The sequence below is a fragment of the Oreochromis niloticus genome, linkage group LG9 (assembly GCF_001858045.2).
Source record: "Oreochromis niloticus isolate F11D_XX linkage group LG9, O_niloticus_UMD_NMBU, whole genome shotgun sequence".
NCBI classification, from domain to species: domain Eukaryota; kingdom Metazoa; phylum Chordata; class Actinopteri; order Cichliformes; family Cichlidae; genus Oreochromis; species Oreochromis niloticus.
The window spans coordinates 17,710,689-17,728,204 of NC_031974.2; the positions used below are offsets into that span (position 1 = coordinate 17,710,689).

Consider the following 17,516-nt stretch of genomic DNA (forward strand, 5'->3'; position numbering starts at 1 on the left):
CTAAAAGCTGAAATTTGATTGGTTTGGTGGATTTGAATGGGATGCTGATTCGCTGTTGGAAACTCTCGCTAAATCCTCGTTTCTTACAAACAGCAGCTCTTACAAGTACTTAAAGTCGAGCTTCCACATGTGTAATCTGCTGGGACCAACGCTGCACTGGAGCAGCTCGCCGTTTTGTCCGTGACAGGCAGAGGAAATCTGTCTTTACAAATGGAATGTCCAGCTGTTGTGAAATAATGCCATTTTCTAGACAAAAAAACCCAACAACAACAACAAAAAACACACACACAAATTTGTATTTCCCCCCTTTCCTTTTGTCTAGTTGGTGTTTGTCTGCCTTGTGATAATCCAGACTGGAGCTCGTATAGTTCGCAGCTTTTTTATTTAACCACATCGCTGATTGGAACATTAATCTCCGCTTTGCCACCCCGGTCCTCATGCCGGGGTTGGGGAAGGGTTCGTTATAGTGAAACATAGGCTCACCGTGACCCCTATTGCATCAGTTGTGATGTCTGACATGCTATTAAGTTTAGACCATGCAGGAGATTTGTGGAGGCGCTGACACGGTGTTGTCGCGTCCCCTTTGACGTGCTGCTAAATGAGGCCACCCCAATTAGCGCTTTGCGGCAGGGTGAGACTGCAGCACACCTCAGCCTTCAGGAGAAAAAACAAAAAACAAATAGTCACCGTCTGATGCCTGTTTTTTCCTGTAAAAAGTCAATGCGCTTCATTCGCACATGCGCAGCTCTAACACTGGGCTGTTTAGTTGGCCATTGTGGATTTTTGGTGATGCTCAAGGGCACTCTGGTGGTTAGCGGTTAAACAGATCTGCAAATGTACAAACTTCCGGTTCCAAAACATCTTTTTAACCCTTTAACCTCCGAGTCCCAGAATCAGTTAAAGGGCAGTTTCACCTTTAATTTGTTCGTCTTATATTTATAGCATGTTTTGCGACTTTTCTCTTAATTCAAAACACAGCCATTTATAAATCCTCTCAAACAAGTTTCCGCTGCTGACATCACTGCATGCTCTTGTTTACATTTGGACCACGTGAGTGCAGCCTATGACATTCATCAACCATAATAAAATAAGCTCGCGTTTTGATTTTATGCGGCTGAAGTCAAACCATGCATATGGTGCATCACTGCACTGTTCAGTGGAGAGGCATTCTCACTTACAGAGCAGCTTGTCAACATCTGCTTATCCGATGAGTCTGATAATGACTCCTTATTTCACAGTGTGGATTGGCCAGCCAGAGATAATCAGTGACAGGTTTCTCCCGATCCACTGCACATCACAGTGTTTGTGCGAGAGTGCATCATAAGGTGGCCTGGAAAGAAAACATGGCTGAAATCATACCACTCCGAGGACTTAATAGTTTCTTGAAACATTAAACTTGATACGAACAGATGTTTGGGTTTCATCCTGCTGCATGCTCTTTTGTATTCCCCAGGCTTTAACAATGAGTCCAAATTAACCTATTAGCTATTGTCCCGAGTACATGGCATGTGGTGTCCTACTGTTAACTGGTAACAGAATGAATCTCTTTGTTGCCATTTGCACATTTGGGGATTAGGATGGAGTCTCATCTTTTAGGTTCTGAACATAATGTACACAAATTATCTGTCGTATCACAGGTTTGTTGTAGAAATAGGATTTTCTAGCCTTTCAAACAATTTCTTAACATGTATTTTTTTCCTTTTCCAAAACTCATGTGTGCTTATTGCAAGTCAAAGGTCACAATGCATGTTTTTAGAGTCTTTACATGGCAAGCAAAGTAACGGAAGCTCGTGCTACAAATGGCAGTCATAATTCAGCAAGAACACAAAGATCAAATTCTAAAAATTAAATATCAAGCAGCATTTGTGCTCATTAACACCATCTCGGCGAATCTAGCAATCACCCTACCCTCTGCACAACCACTTAATCTTTGGGTTGCCTGAAATTCATTGTCGTTTTCCTGTTGGGCTGCTGCCTAAACCCTTCAAATATTTTTCAGAGACAAGGGGCAATAAATATAAGTTGTTTTGCTTGCCTGGTGTTTTGAGTGCAGATATTTTAAATAAAAATGGATTTCTTTTTTTTCCCCCCCTCATGAGTAAATCATTCCAAAGGGGGAAAAAAAATGTGTGTGCAATGAAACAAACTGGAATCATAATTTCTCTGGTTAGTTGGCTTGTGCATGTAGAATTGCTGGTATTTCCAATGCTATGTTAATATCGACTGTGTTTTCTTTTTCTACTTCTTTTTCTTCAAACATTTGGTGCTTTGTAATTGTTCTGGCTCACTGTTGTTCAGTTTGATTCTGATAATGGAAGGACATCCATCATTAGAGTCCAGTGCACACTGTGGCTGTATATGTGTTTGCCATGAGAGCGTGTGCATCTGTAGACATTTTGCATTCATTATTATTCAAGCGTTTCTGACATCAAGCCTATTCAGAATGGCATAAAAATGCAGCAGTGTCGTCAAGCCAAAACCCTTATCCCTGCATTAAAACGTTGCCACTCTCAGGAAACGCAGAAAGATAAAAACATATTCTCGCTGACCTTAACAAAGACATGTAAGCCATTCTGGTATCGTCTTGTTGCCACTGTGCAGAAGGTATCAACAGAACAATGCGGTGTAACAGCAGATTAACAGCATCCTGCTGAAAGGTACTGATTGATGCAACACATCAGTCCTATTCCACCCCTCGGCACTGCATTCATTTATAATTATAGTAGCAACACAGAAAGAGAGTGATTAAAAGTAAAATTTGGCAAACAAAAATGTGGTATGTAAGGTATCATCATAACAGTACGCTTGGCATGGAACATTTTTCACCAGCTGCCTCAGCAGGACACAGGTGGAAATGAAACTTGACTGGTGATGGGAGCCAAGAAAGACCTGGAAGCTGAATGTGTCTGTCTGTGTGGGAGTGTTTGTATGACTGTGCACACACACACACACACACACACACACACACACCAAGTGGTGAACTGAAGAACGCAGGATATTAGCTGTCTAACGCTGTCAGAAGACAGAGAAAGAGGGCTGCACTGTCTGTGAGAAGGAATCCAGAGAACAGGCAACATGCTACACATTTCTGAGACACATGATCGGACTTGGAAACAAAAAGAGCTCGGTTTAATAAAACTATGTGAGCAATAGCAAGCCTGTTTAAAATTAAATGCAATGTTTTAGTGAAAAAAAAAAAAGAAGATGTTCAGCGAGATGTGCCAAATTCTTTCCCACAATTCTTCCAATAAAGGCCCAACCTGTGTGCAGCATCTGGTGCCCGCAGGTTCTCGCAATTCGATTTTATGTCTATGACTCTGATGTTCCATCATGTCACAGTTAACCGACCGATGCAATGTGGTTTAGGTGTGAATAGTCTCAAATCTGCGATGTACGGTGTCACGCTGCTTGCTGAAGCTGTGGTGACCTCTGCACTATTTTGACAGGGATGTGAAGAAATGTCAAGAATGCACAGTGTTGAATGCATCCAGGGCTTCTGTAATTATTTTAAGTTGGCATGCAGAGCTTAGCATACAAAAAGCCAGTCACTGAAAGGTAATACAATCAACATGTAACTAAAAACATAATGTAATGCGTGAAGAGAAGGTTGACTAAAGGGTTTTTCTGTGAAACATCAAAACAAAGGGCATGAGCTAAAAGCTTGCTTTTATTTTTATGACTCCAGGCATAAAAGGATCTGAAAAACAAACACAGTTCTCTCTTTGTTTGGAGCAGCACAGCTCAGCCACACTTTCCAGCCCGAGTTACGTTATTGTCTTACATAAACATGGTGGCAGGCAAGAAATCCATCTATATCTAACTGAGTGACAGACCGCTTGACAGGTGCAACTGTGATAATTCAATTTATCGGCTAATAATAATTTCTAAATAAAATGTTACACATCATAAGGCACGTGTATCCCATTTATTCCAATTCGGTGTTGCTCACTCATGGTTTGATTGATAATGATTGGCCCAAATTTGCGTGGTCCAGGTGTTTGCCGTTTATTATTTTTCCACCCCCTCCAATTAATCACTAATTGGTCTTTCCACCTGCAACGGAAAATATACCACAACTGTGGCCAAAAACCTCACACTGCCACTTTCTGGAGGAAAATATACTGAAATATTTATTGGTAAACACAAAAGGTTTTAATTTAAGGAGAAAATATTAAAACAGAAATACGTCTCAGGACTAAATTTGTGCAGAATCTGCATTTGTTTTTATATTTGCTCATCATGACATCACGGTTAAAGATTCTGATATTTTGAGAACAACTAGCGACTGCTTCTGATTTTAATGTTTACAGTGTCAGGATAATCCTGTCTTGGCTGAGGTAAGGTCATTGTGTTAAAAAAAAAAGTATCATATTTGTATTTCATGTCTGCATATAGAAACTGTTCATTGTCAGAATCAAATGGGTTTTAACTATGTTGCATTAATAAAGTTTTCTTTTTTTAAAATCACAAAATGTGTCACAGTGAGATTGCAATGTAGCGTGTTTGCAGTAACCCTGACTTACCTCGATGCTTTCTATCCCATATCAAGGCTACCTGTATTGCTTGAACACCATGTAGACTTCTGCCTTACACAGGTACGGCAAAAACCACTCCAGCGAAAGGGCAAATAAAATGTTAGCACTCACGAAAGGTCAAGTCCCCTCCGCGAGATCAAGTTCTGAAAAACAGCTAAGCTTTAAACGACTGACAACATCTAAATTTCTACATGAAAGTTCTGGAGCTGAGAGGAAAGCGGCATCACAGCTACATGCAAGCCCACATCAGAGCAAAAATGCTTGTATTGCACAAGTAATGGTGCATTGTGGCTTTGTGGCTTACTGGGAACTTTTCAGCAGCCTTTACAACTCAAAAATGAATGTTCAGGCTTTGCATGTACCACAAATGCTCAAGATGGATCCTCCACAGGAACGTGACGATCCAGATGGCAATATCTTAATGCTTTTTATTACAGCTATTCAATGTTGTATATTGATATAAAAAAGATGGCTTCGGTCCATTGTGAGGGTCTGTTTACTCACACCAAAGCAAACAGCACGGACAGCGTTTAAGTGTCATATTCATCACATGACTTGTCTGTAACCACTTCTTCTTTCTTTTTTTTTTTTTAATGTATGACAGCCCCCTGCTCTGCATCCACACACAGCTATTTGTTATAAAGCCATGCACAGCAGTGGCTTGTGTCTAATGGAGAAGTGTTGATAAGTCCTTTAAAAAAAGCATCCAGCTGAACTTCTCGCTAAAGGTTGTTTCCAAACTTATGTGCTGTAAGTATCCATCTGTCATCGCTTCACAGAAAAATTGGAGCCCCGTCATCAAACAGATAAATGGCTGCATGTTGCTACCTAATGGTGAGTGCAGTGATTGTTTGAAAGCAGCCATTTCTGCAAATCATTTTAATATGTATATATTTTTTATTTTATTTTAAATCACTCCTTATTTTGTTTGGATCTTCTTCTCTGAAAATAATTGGCTTACACTTAAAACCGCAATCTGTAATTGAGTGTCACTGCGGAGACTCTATTGACGCACCACTGGCTTTGTTTATGTTGTTTTTTATTTTATTTTATTTTTATGTGATTTAACTTTCTTTCAATATAACAAAATTAGGGGCTGGATGAGGTGTTAAGCCGCAGTGAAACTTTTACAATTTTTTGTTGCTACAACTTTAGTAGCAAGATGAATAAGTCATTTTTTTTGGCTCGCGACTGAATATTTAATCCAAACCAGTAAAGATCAGGTTCTATTTCCATGAAAGCATCCAAGTCATAATACCTGTAATATTGAACTGATTATTAAAAAAAAGTATGAAGTACAAGGAGAGTGAATACAAAAAGCACTCAGCCGCCTTCCTTTTTTCCCTCCTCTTTGTGCTTTGCACAGGAAGAGAGATTGAATCGGGATTAGAGTCCATAAAAATACATCTTTAAAATACTGTTAGCTTCAAGTACTGCAAGTTAATTATAACCGAAGGGAATGTGGGGAGGATTAGTGTTTTGATCCCTAGCCCTGTTAAACAAAATGGTGACGTACTGTAAGGTTTGAACAGTTTATCCCACTGGGTTACAGGTCGATTCTCTGTGCAAGTACACTGCAGCTTTTGTTCAAGAGCTGAGGACATATCACATATCTGTTTTTGTGAATGGCAAGTGTTAAATTAATATTGGAGAGGATAAAGAAAAAAGGCTAGACTTTTATAATCAAAATTGACCTTTGACCTAAAACTAAAAGGACGAATTGAGTTTAATGTTTTGACATGCAATAAGTCACACAAACGGGATATTTAGGGTTATTTGCATGTCTGTTTTCGCAGACCTATGACTGATGATCCATCACTGACTGTAAATAAATTTCAAGTTACATCACTTGGTGGCTTTGCACTGCCTCTGCTACAACCCAACTCAACCATGGCTGCGTGCAGCGTTTCAGTAAATCACTCATTCCTGACACGTTTGCTGATGGTGTTTCACTAATCTCAAACATCCATTAGAAAACTTTTCTTTTCTTAAAGCATATGTCTGAGAGCATCCAAAATTAAATAATTCCTGGTATTCTCCACTTCTTAAAAGTGTTTTCCCCTTTGTCTGCAATTAAGTTTATTCAAGTTGAGTATTGTTGCATGTGCAGATGGTTTGGGGAAGCATCAATCTCTGTCAGCAGTGTAATAATGCAGACATTCCATACTGGGACACTTCATGAGCAGAGGAGGCTCGTGAGAGGGGGAGTTCCCTAAATCAAATAAAGGCTTGTGTTCTGGCTGAAGTCTGAGAACCAGCACCCCAGTGAGGATGCAGTGGGAATGAAATTATACGCAGCCCCATGGATACACTTGTCTGCATTTTTATATATTACAGATCTACAAATGTTGTTACGGTTTATCAAATAAATGTGCGTGTAACATGTAATAAAATGTTAATCTGTGCGCCGTGAAGCTCTGACCTTGTTTACGAATCGGAATCATAATGTATATAGATAATAGAGGATTTCACTTTTAACACATAGAGCTTGTTGAACTTACACAGACCTCTTATCATGGTCAAATGTTCCCTGAATATGTCATAAGAATTTTATGCAATACGAACACTATGAGGGAAAAAAAGGTGTTTTAAGTTTCACAAATCTTGCCAATCTTAGCCAAGCTGGTCTCACAAGCATTAAGATACATCTCGATTTATTCCATTTAAAGAGCTTTCTGGCATCTATCTCTTACAGCGATCTTTCATCCATCTGAACATGGACTCCAAAGCCATAAAATGTTGGCAGCACTTCTGATTTAACTCCCAGTACCTCCCTTGACTTTCTGTCCTGGCTTGATGTTGACATCACATGTAGAAAATTCTTGGGCACACACTGGAAAAACACATGGAAAGTACTGGGGCTGTAGGGAGACACGGGATGGAGAATGATAAGACTGGATGCCCTTCATCTTTCTCTCTGAATACAGGCCTAAGTCAATTTTACTCTCAGCGTGAGACTTTCTCCAGCCCAAGTTTTGAGTAAATCCAATCAGCTGTCCACAGGATTGAGATGTAGCATGTCACTGATGACAGAGTTTGCTGTATTGCTAAGATGCAGTCTAGCATTTTGAATAAGACAGTGCCCTATAAGCTCATCCTCAAGTAATAATTATCATTTAATAGGAATTACGCTTTAAGACTTTATGTAAATCAGCTACAGTTTGCTCTCAGTCTGCACGGTTTGCTTTCCTAGAATAAAAAACTGGCTCACAGCTGGTTATAAATTTCCATTTTGTATACCATTAATATTCCGGCATAATAAAATAAATCAAATTATACCAAACCCTTCACCAAAATATCAGAACACCGAGCCAACAACGCAAACTTAAAGTTGTCTGAGACGCATTTAAATTGAATACAGTTACACTTAAAAAAAAAAAAAAAAAAGATATTTATGGGTCCTCTTTCATGTTGTGTGGCGACCAGAGAAATAAGCTCTGAGTTCAGCATGGCATTGCTTGAGTGCTTTGGCATAGGAGCATAGCATGAAATCCCTCAGTCTGCCAGGTGCGAGCTCCCAAATTATACTTTCCCCAAATGCGCATCAACAGTTTTGACAGGCGGACTGTACAGTGCTATTCTACACTCAACAGTACTGCTGTTCCAGGAAGACAGAGCACACATCACATATGCACACAGCCCACCCCACACGCTTTACTCGACTTTCTTTTTTTTTTTTGAGCACCTTCCCATCTCCACTCTCCTCTCTCATTTCCTTCTTTTTCTTTTTTTGTTGTTGATTGGCTTGATTCCATGCTCATTAGCATGTCCCATTATCTTTTGGAATATTCAGGGGAATGTTTCCAGTTGCTGCCATTCCAATTATTCTAATATACAACATGGTTCATGACTTTCAAGTTTCTGGAAGTGCTTCAGCTTTTTGTCAAGGTCCTCAGTCACACGTGAGGGCTGTAGATTTTTCAAGGGCATCTGTTCCAAGCTGGCCCAGAAGAGAGACAACACGGCAAAGGGGGAGAGGGGGGAGACTCGGAGCAAGCTGGAATGATCCACCTAGAATTTGTTGAATCAAATCCTTGCACCTGGATATAATTGTCTTGCTGCTGTGCTGGGAGTTGCTACTGCCACAGTGAGACCAAATTAGTGGCCTGAAAATGGCGACCTGTCAAGGCACGGGGCCTCACCTGGTATCATATTTTACCAAGACAAAACACTTTCCTTGCATTGCTAGTTAATGATTATTTTGTTTATGAGCTTGGATAAACACAACTCTGATTTTTCTTCTTTTTTTTTAATCCACCCTTAGATGAAGTGCATAAAATCAAGCTGCACAGCACCGAACAACACAGCACAGCGTCACAGCTTCTCAAAGTGCTAAATGAATCATTTACATGTGCACAAAATCAAATGCAAATGGTGTTTTGTAGTATTTAAATCCCCTTTTCTTTGTCTCGATTTAAGTTCTTTTGTTTTTTTTAGGTTTATGTGCCTTTTAGAGAAAAGATCTATTGTTCAGCTCAGATTAGCCAACATCTGGTTCGATGGTGAACCAACGCACATGTATCATCTCTCTAGTTCACCATATGGATACATGATGAACAAAGGATTTACATAAATACGCTATCATTTAGGAAATTAAGATAGTAATAGCATATCAGACTATTGCAGCCACACTCTAATCACTTCATGCTCAAGGTCAGGGGATTCATTTCATTTGTATTCGTTCAAATCAATAACTTAGGCACACTATTACATGTGCAAACTCACTTAAGTGCGACTGCCTTGGGTCAGCCTGAAGCCTCGCTGATTGTGTGAAGGGAATAGAATTACATCTTCCTAACTAAATTATGCAGTTTACTGAGATGGCAAGGATAAAGAATTACAACCATGGGGGGTCTGGACAATAACTACTAACACTGATGAATCTCATGGAAGATAACACCAGGCCTAAGCATTCCTCTAAGAATATTAATAGTACATCCTCTATTTATATCCCTGCATAAATTCTAACTGTATATGAAGTTTATGGTATTCATTTTCCACTGTGACAAATTAATATTGTTCGATTACAAAAAAAAAGCTTCATGTGCATTTTTTAATTTCATTTTTAATCTTGGCAAGTTTTCAACTAAAGAAAAAAAATGTATTACAGTTTACTTTATAATCCGGGGATCTCATCGTTTAAGTCTTGTGCAAATAAAAGATTACAAAAGGCTTTAAGCTAATTTCGATTCTAGCATACTGTAATTAAAATCAGACTTGAAATTAAAAATGGTTCTGGTATTTAGTTTTATGGATTGGAGCAGAGAAAGCATTTTACATTGTGCTTCTTTGATTCGTCAGTCAAACGCTATTTTGGCTTGGACCTGGCAAGGTTTTAAAGCAATGTGGTCGGAGCTTAGTTATGTGCCTGATGGTTGCAGGGTGAAACGATACAAGCAGTGTGGCAGCATCGCGGCTATGCTCTAAGAAGGATGTGCTGTTGAGGCTCAAACACGAACGTTAAAGATAAAAATCCAAATCTTAAAATGATGTTTCAACCAGTTTAAAGACATTTTAGTCAGCTCATTGAACTTCAGTGTGTGCCCTCTAGTTAAAAACATTCCTAGAACCATTTACTGTACCATGAAAACAAGACTTTTCTGTAGTGCATGGAAAATACGCATCCAGTCGGCTCATTTACACACGATAAAAGAGGTTTTTTGAGGAAGTGATTGCTAAATCTGGAGTAATCCATCACAGTTTTTCTGTCCCTGCACCTGCACGGTGAGGCAAATCCTCAGGGCATTGGGGCTATAGACAGTGTGGTTCATAGTCTAATGGTTGGATCAGCTGGCAGGTGTGCCCCAGAAGTTTTTCTGCCACCTGCACGCTGGACAGTCCATAAATGGTATAACTGTTGTATTGCTTAGCTGGACAGAGAGCTGCACCTGAGCCAGAATGGATTAAATACTTAATGGTTTGATGTTCTTCTGCTAGAGAGAGAGAAAATAGCCTTTCCAAGCCTCACATGGTACTTGATAAAGATGTAATAACATGAGGAAAATAGCTATATTAAATCAATTTGTCAGCATGCGTTTCATTTTTTTTTAAGTTGACTTCAGTATGGCTGGCAACAAGGAGCTTGATAACATCTGGAACGAATGGATGGCCAAAACAAGAACAGTAGAAGGCATAAACCTCATTAAAAAGTGTTGAGACACAAAGGATTTCACAATAGTCAAAATAGCCTTCAACCAACAGCATTAAAAAGTAGCATCACTGCTACATCTACAATATTTATATAACATCACACACATTAAAACCTTTGTAATAAATTAGTTTGCCACAGAATAATACAATACGTCAAATGCTGCCATTCTGTCAGATGCTAATACCATCTACCAATTACCCCAAAGATAACTTGAGAAAAGTTATGGTTAGGAAATGACCCTGGCTTTGGTTAAAACAAGACCCTACACAGCTTTAACCTTGCGCTTTTCAAAACTTTCTCAGTGCATTTAAGGGGGCCAAGGGGCCTTTACAAGCATCTATAAATGACTAGATTGGAGTGACAGGTATGCAGGTGCATCAAGGCAGTAGTTTGGAGACACCTGTTGTTGTATTTGAACCATTTTTTAAAGAATACACTACAAGTGTATTTACATTTTAAAACAAATAGCACTCAGAGAGCCCGAACCTCTCCCAAAGCAGTTCACTTTCTTGGCAGTGTTACTTTTAAGGGGATAGTATTCAATTATGTACATATTCCCTTAGTTTTGTTACTTTTAAACATACGTTAAGAAGTTTGTAGTGCAGAAGAAACATGTGCATTATATCTGTTATTTCCTCTGTATTTGACATAGTTGTAAAGGAAATTATTTATTATTTTGTATCCATGTGGATACAATACATGTGTCGAACTCATTTCAATTAATGTAAAGATTCGGTAAATATCAAGTGAAAAACACAAGTTTATTTTGTTTTTTTTAAAAGAAGAATACATATTCAGAAATATTGTACGTGTGTATTTAAACTTTTTTAACCTGTTACTGTAATCTACATGATAAAGCCACAATAAAATAACTTGATATTTAGAATCTCCATACATATCCTATATGTCCCTATAAGTTGTCAATACAAACAAAGCCAGTAAGAAACAGATTTAAATAGCTCTATGCAACATTACAATCACTTTAACCACCAGATCAATTTATTGACCTTGAAGGAGAGTTCAAAGGTCAAATGTGACCTAATATTTTAAATCCTTATACGATACTTTCTATATGTTAAAAATACACACCATACTTGTAGGAGTTATAGTTTCTAGGTTATAAGACGTTTTTTCTGTTTTCCACCAGTACATCATTTCGTTGATGTTGAAGACCTTGGTGGATGTATTGGATTGTTAACGCCACCCCACTTTACACCCCTAGAAAGTTTTATCAGAATTCATTCAAAACTTTTCGAGCTATTGTGTTTAGAGACAGAATGACGACACACGCACACTACCAGGAACATAACCTCCTTGGTGGAGGTAAGGAGTTGGTTATGGGGATAAGTAAAATATACACTTGTGCCAACTTTTCATTCTGATAAAATAGAAAGTGAATCTTTGGTTAACATTGTAAAAAGGTCTATTTTTTTCTTTTGTATTGGTATCTAAATTAACCAACCAGGATAAAATGAACTGAGTGAAAAAAAGACAAACTTAAAAATGATCCCACGCACACTTGAACTCTTCTCTCCTGCTTCAAAGTCACTACTAACTCCACATACCTCCAAAGCCAAACATTGACTTATGTTTTATTCTGTTACACGCAAAATGTTTAGTATAAAGACTGTTTTTGTTGTTTTTTCATATTGTCTATCACTGAAATTACAGATCATATTCAAATCTTCATTAGAATTAAAGTGGACAAAGTTGCTCAAATAACCTTATTGATGCACAATGAATGAATGAAATGAATGGATTACTTCAGAACATAGTTCACTATCAAGCCTCCGCACATGTGAATACTAAACATTCAGTATTTACAATAATTACAGTATAATAATTGCAGTAATCACAGTTCATTATAAATAGCATTGTTGTAATTTGTTCTTCATTTTCAACTTAATAGCATCATGGTAAATGTCAGATTCAACAGTCACTGAGGTTTTTATTTTTCTGTATGCAAACACTGTTAATAGTATTAGTCTGATATTAACCTGGTTCAGCTCATTAATAAAGGTGGTGTTTCTACAACATCTCATAACTGATTGTTTCTGATGCATATAACTAGAGACCATTCTGAGCCTAGTCTTGTCCCTAAATGATGCATGTGTGCCACTAATGCTGTATGAACTATTTGTCATGTCACAGAAGAGCTGATTTAAGTTAAAAGAGAAACTAGAAAAGACGAAAGACTACCGTGTTATTGCCAGCTAGTGTACACAAAAAGATTTGATGTTTATCTCCCTGACGATACCAGACGCAACTACCCCCAGTTCAGTTTTTTTTGTAATCTTAAAAACAGTTTTTGCTTTCCACACAGAGCTTCCAAGCCAGCCGAAGCTCCCAAGTGTACTCTTTGCGTGGGCCCGTCTGCAGCGGTTTAATTTCTACTTCTTGAGATTTAAACTGTGGCAGCAACACATAGTATAACAGCTCCCCGGAGAGAACCAGTGATAGCACTCCAGTGCATGAGGTGATATTATGTTTAATGTGTCGGTTTATCCCTTGAGGGGTTCCCAACATCTGGTGTGCTTTTAATTCCTTGAATGCTCCCACTTCCATGTTTTTCACTTCTCCTGAGTATCACTGGATATAGATATCGCATATCTAAGACTGAATGGGTCAGGGTTTTTTTTTCCCCATTCATATTTTGTAGTTGTCAGTGTGGCGGTCATTAAAAATTAGTCAGCATCCTTCTAGTATCCCTCTCCTGATTCATTTCCCAGTTCCTGCCCTCGTATTATTAATTTTCAGCCCATTTCTTTTCTTTTTTGGCAGGTTATTCTTTCTAAGTTTCAGCAGTACCTGAAATTGCAGGTACCTAAAGCAGCTCTCTAAAGACCTCCACAGCTATCCCTCAGTTAGCCGCCCCATATTAGAGGCCAGCTCTTTGCACTAACAGACCCTGCCGGAAACTGGGTTTGATTTGTTGATGTGAGTGCGCTGAGGGCAGAGTGGGGGCCAAGCATTAATGGGATCGAGACAATAGGCCATCACTAATCAGAGACCTCAAGGTTGCCATGAGGTTAATTGTAATGCAGGTGGCACTAGGGGAGGGGGCGAATAAGAAATGTTGACTCCTTTACTGCCTTGGCGGCCATTGTGTTGTAACATTAAGCCCTGGGGCTAAGATTTGGCTTTCTCCCTCACTCTTTCCCCTGTGCCCTCTTTACCTTTTAATTTCTTATTATCCACCGATTCCCATTCAACCTCCGTGGTTTAAAGAAAACCTTTCGCCACATGTCAAAGGAAATGTTAATATTGAGTCTGTCCTTGCTGTTGTGATGCGTGGCAAACTATTGTGAGGCTCCACTGGTGATTCAACAGTGCATTTCGCATTCACTGGAAGCACTCCTGTTGCATCATTATTTGTTTAAACTGACAGAAACAGTAGACTTTGCTTGCTTTTGTGTCAGTGAAAGACCATATCAAAACAAGAGCTTAGTCATGAATACACAATGGGAGTAGTATGTGTTTTAGGTTTTGCTGTTTCTTTTGACCATTTCTTCAGAGGCTGAACTGAGGAGCTGCATTTACCATGCTCATGTTTTCAGAGTGTTTGAAAGAAATAGCACTGAAACAGCAACTTCGTACATTGCTCTCATAACGCTGTACACGTAGGGGAGCAGGGTTTTTTGAATTATGAATTGAGCCATAACAAATTAATCTCACTTTTTTGTAAAAAAATAAATAAATAATGAGGACATTTCTTAATATGTAAGATAACTCTTTAATATGTATAAATATGTGCAAAAAACAAACAAAAAAGTATTATTAAAGGATGATTCAACTTTTTGATGCAAATGGCTCTTTTAACACTTTGTTATAAAACAGTAATGCTGTTTAAGCAAATGTATGTATTTGCTTCTGGCAAGATGCAAGTCGTATTTGCGCAGAAGGCATCATGTGAGCAGCGCATTTGAAGCTGCTCTTTTGTTAAGGCACAGATGACCTGTGGCAGGTCACCTGTGGTTTGGAAGTTCTCAGGGTAAAACAGGGTAAAACACACAATTTCCTTCATAAAAAACACAGGAAATTTAGTTAAAGTATAAAAAGAGAACTTGTATTATATTAAAAGTAAACTCCAGCAGTTAGATAGCCAGTGTAAGATTGAACAAACAAAATGGTCCGGAAGTCTTCCCTGTTGATGAGAAGAATGATGCTACTTTCAAGAATGTCTAGTAAATATGAAGCTACTGTCAGCACAAATGCTAATGAGCAGAGAAATGCAGCTAGCCAGAACAGATACTTCATATAATCTGTTTCCCAGTAAAAAAAAAGAAAAAGAAAAAAAATGTAAGTTTTTTTAATTAATAATTTAACCCATTAATTTCTGAGCTTCTCATGTAGGTGGATTTTGTTACAGTGGACAGATTTAAAGCAGAAACAAGACTTGTTTCCAGTCTTTGTGCTAATATATGCTAATCAAGATTTGAGTGTACTAGCTACTTTAAGGCTAGGGAAAGAGTCTTCAGTAAACCTGAGATATAACATATCCCAGCTCGCTTAATTATCTTTTAAACGAGAACTTTAACCAAAATGAATTTAATTGCCAAACCAACCACATGGGATTCAGGATGCTAACCTTGATCTTTAGTGTTATAGGTCCAGTATCTGTAGCATCCAGCCTAACCACTTCTGTGCATCATTCCTGGGGAACAAAATCATTAAGATTGGCCATAATCCAGGCAGCAATTACTGGCTCAAGAAATTAGGAGTAAAAGCACATAAAATTCAAAGGATGTGCTGGGGCGTCTACGGGAAATTATTTCTTTGAGGATATGATTATGATAAAACATCTTTATTAATATGTAATTGGTTAATTAACTTAAAGATCAATATTTACTCATTTTAATCTGAGACTCAGTGTATAGATCAGATTTGTTTTAGCTTTAATTAATCATACTAATTCATCAGTTTCATGCAAGCTGATTTTTTCCCCTTTGATATATTGCCCTTTTTCTGCTTCTACATTGGTCATCTCGCAGTTTTAAATCTGGCCCTGCTAGGTCACACATTATACTTCCTATATACGCCCATTCAGTTGTAGTGATGAGCCGAGAAACAGCGACATGTTGATTTGTGTGGTAATAAGCTCTTGTCGACTCTTCACCTTTGTGTCTGAGAGAGAAGGGGTGAACAGGAATAAAGGGAGGGAGATAGATTGCCCTGAAAGGCAAACATCTCAGTGTCTGCCAACCTGCAAATGGCCCTTGTGTTTATTCAGCTGAGGTTTGGACAGTTGCCAGAGCATCACTGTAAGAGACTCCTTCTTCCACAGTATATTTGAGGGGAATACATTGAAGTGTGCATTTGATACATGACAAATGAGAGTGCATTGAATAGTGGCGTAGCGGGATAAGGTACAGCTGGTATGGTGCAGAATAAGCGGAGGGATGTGGGTGTAATGATTCTGCCAAGGTCTCTTTGTTGTATTTACTGATATTTCACAAGAATGTGCCACAAAAATACAACGCAGGAGACTTGGAAAAACTACTATATATTTAATGTATAATATATCAGCCCATAGCTGGAACAACTGAACTTTAACTGTATCACCGTTCAACAGAAATCTGATTGACCAAATGCTAGATCACTACACAGTCAAAAATGCTAATTAGCCTCAAAGCAGCAGCCTCTAGTTTAAAAAGCCTTTACATCTCGCATGCAAAAATATGCATTCCGCATTTCAGCTTTATTTTAATCCAAGAGTTTCAAACTTGCTCCATCCAAATAGCATTAACCTGGTGATTATACAGTACACTGGCTTTAAATATTGCAAATATTATATACACCTTTCATCTTTCACCCACTTCATGTGGCCAAGACCTTGGTCTGACAAAAGCAGATAAAGTGTCATTATTTCAACTATGGGCTGATATTTACCACATTCATCCGGATATGTGACATTGAGAGGGACAAGCAGAACCAGCAGGGCGATTAAGGCCCTATTATCACCTGTGCCTCCAAGACATCCGTGACTTCGCCGCATATCCGCATGGGCAGGAAATCTGTCGAGGTGCAGACTAGTAGTGACTTTGAAATCAACCTCTTATGATGAGTTGCAATGTAAAGCACTTTGAAAAGCAAGATGGTGCTTACCTGAGCAGATCATCTGTTGTCACTACACGTCTTTGGGGGTTGGTTGATCACCTCAGTCAAAGTGTTTAGCAAGTGTATGCATCAAGCGGAACATTCTTTCATCTTACTTAAGGAGTGCAGCATTTACACCTCCAGCTAAGCTCTGAACTGACACCTCTGTCCTGATCGGTTGGCCTTAACTAAGACATGATCAGCAGCTCTCACATTCAATCAGACTGGAACCTCTTGTCAGTGTCAGAGCAGGTTTTTAATCCAAACCTTTATACCACAACTTCACATCTGATGTTCTTTTCAGACTAGAATCAAGAAACTGGTGAAGGAAATTAATCTGGGTAATGAAACCGTGTGCTGGATTTCTTAATGGCAAGTTACCTTCTAGAAATATATCATTTAAAACAACCATTACTATGTCTGTTTATTTTATTGGGGAATAACTATGTCTTAGTTACACAGAATAAAATTGTAAAAAGAAAAATAAGACATAGCAATCATGAACTGGCTTGTACTACGTTTCAAAAATGTAATGGCTTTTTAGTAATTGTATCTTTGTGTTGTGTTTGATGGAATTTACAGGGATATGTAAGTAATATCTTCAGGGATCACTTGCAATGTCAGTGGATATGAAGACAGATAAGGTATGTGACTGCCTGATATTTCTATAATTTTTCACTGTCTGGAGAATCTGGTAAGGAAACCCCAGTTATTCATAATAATTGTCTATTATA

The 17,516-nt window shown here is 38.5% G+C and overlaps 1 protein-coding gene across 1 annotated transcript in view; it reads right to left on the bottom strand.

The window, feature by feature from the left end:
- zic4 (zic family member 4) overlaps positions 1-17,516 on the bottom strand; it is a 110,186-nt gene that overhangs the window by 15,072 nt on the left and 77,598 nt on the right. The window lies entirely within an intron of this gene.